The sequence below is a fragment of the Canis aureus genome, chromosome 17 (genome assembly GCF_053574225.1).
Source record: "Canis aureus isolate CA01 chromosome 17, VMU_Caureus_v.1.0, whole genome shotgun sequence".
NCBI lineage: Eukaryota > Metazoa > Chordata > Mammalia > Carnivora > Canidae > Canis > Canis aureus.
Genome location: NC_135627.1, coordinates 26,345,458 through 26,347,980, shown reverse-complemented (window position 1 = coordinate 26,347,980; position 2,523 = coordinate 26,345,458).

Here is a 2,523-nt window from a genome sequence, read left to right as displayed (position 1 = left end):
GCTGTCTGCTTTATTAAATAAACTTTTAAAATGAATTTTCAGTCTGTGAAGTTTCAAATTATGTGTTAAATCAATTAAATTGTGAATCAAGAATATTTTTACATTTTATGGAAAATAGATTTAACTGAATATTTTAACTTTAAAGAGCAAAAAAATGAATGTCACCAGAAATTATCCCATTATAATTCATAAATGTTTGGATATGTGGGAATAATTTGTTTTTAAGAAAACTTTGATACAAAATTTCTCTTCTATGTAATGAAACACCAGGTAGCAGTGACTTTCTGACACATAAATAAATAACCATGTATTTTCTTTTATTAATTTGAACTGAAAGATAAAGTCCTTTTGGAGTTGGAAAAAATAAGAGTATTTTTAATTAAAATCCATCTGAATTTATTTTCCCAAGTATTGATTCATGGCCATTTTAAACCTATCAAGTCAAGGGACTTATCTATATTAAGTGCTAAAAGTTATAATTTCTTTATTTTAGTAGTATCTTTTATAGAGATGACATGGTCATTGGGAATGTTGTGTGTGTGTTTCCTTCACTAATGACACAACCCAGAGTGCTTTAACTGCCCCTAAATAGATTTCCCCACAGAATATCAAAGGAACGTTAGATACCTCCATGTAGGTGCATCTTCCCATGTGTTCCATCCTGCTTCGTGTTACTGCTGGTGGTGTTAGCCAATAATTTGCATGATGCTGTGGTAGTATATAAGACCTAAAATGGTCTCTCTTCTTCTATGCATTTCAACATGAAAGTTAAAAACTTAATGTGGAGGTTGTAAAACCTTCATGTGATAAACTATAGAAATCTTAAGAATAATAATACTTAATAACAGTAATAATAGTACAGGAACAGATTAATGTGGGTTTGATAGACCTCCAATTTTCCTTTGAAGCATTCTTCTTGGTTTGAATTAGTGGATTGATTTGCATGGGGGGTGGTGAACAGAGTTCCCACTCTTGTCAAAATTAAAGATAATCAGAGAAAACTCCTCTGTTTTTGATAGACAAACATATCTAACACCTTCCTTTCAAGGATTCTGTTGTATGTTCTCTAGTAACATAAAATAACACTCAGGAATTGCTAAAGGCTTCCATATTTCTGAATGTTTCTCTTGTTGCTGCCCACTTGATAAACAAGCTATTTGTACTTTGGACTGACCTGTTATTTGCAGGGTGTGGGAAATACTGGCTTATGATTGTTGGTGGTGAATTCTGTGCTCTGGCCTCAGTTCTTGAGTTCAGCCAACAAGGAATTCAGAACCAAAATCTTAAGCAAGCAATCATGTAATAGTGGTCTAAGTGAGAGTAGACTCTCAAGGGTGGATTTGTGCGGATTATGGGTCATGGTTAGGGTACTCTCTAACCGAGGTTGGCTTCAATCATCTAAAGGACTTCTCCTACCATTTGGGAAGGGGAGTCTTTGGCCCTATATGATCCTTGTGGGAACTACCATGGCAGTTCAATGTAAATGTATTATAATAAAGTTCTAGGTTACTTTAGGGCAGTGGTTATAGGGAAAATCACATGTGTGTTCCCCAGGGTTTTCCCCAGCTATTTGAGTTCCAGAGGTGGTTGGTGTTTTCTTTCTTTTTCAACGGTTGGCCATTTTCATCCCCTGCTCATACCTATCTAACTGACCCTTCTATCATAGTCGGTTGGAAAATGTGAGAAACTATAGGTTAGATGTCCATGAAATACATTTGGAAAGTGAGGTTGAAGAGTCATGTTATGGAGTTTAGAGAGGGATGTTTAAATATATTTGCTATAGTAATTTTATCATTTGTTTTATTATTTTTAATGATACAATGTATGACAGAGTAATTAATTTTCTTACATCTACTCAATTTACTAAAAACTTAGATGATTCACAACAACTTAAAAAATGAAATCTAGTTAAAACATTTCATGCTGCTATAATAGTTGAGTTATAATTTCAAGAACATAGAAGTTAGTCCCATGGTTCTCTGTTTATTCAGTCCATACATGTATTCCTTTCAGTTCCCAATATAATAACTTTAGGAAGTGCAGTTACAAACCAGCAGATATCTAAAGGTTTCAACAAAAATTTTGATATCTAAAGGTTTCAACAAAAATTTATGAATTGTGAAGAATAATGATGTATTTCTCATTGGATAGAGAAATTTAGAGTGAACGCAAGGACAGAAAATAAATTCCACTCATATAGAAAAGCAGTCACGTAGATAAAGAGGACAGACAAAAACAAATAAGTAAAATAACTGGAAGACGATAAAGTATATTTGTACTTTTTTAGATGTCTTCCTAGCAGGATTCCTCTCTTGATGAGATTAAGTTTGGTCTTATGCTGACTTTTTATTTAAGTTCTGACTTATTTGACTCAGAAACAAGGCTGTGAAGAAAACTTTTCTTCTCAAACGCAAACAAGCACATCCTAAAGTCTGCCAAGTGCAGATGCATATGATTTCACTCTAATATCCAATATCATGTCCCATTGTCATTGTGAGCCTTTTTAGAAAAGAAACCATAAAG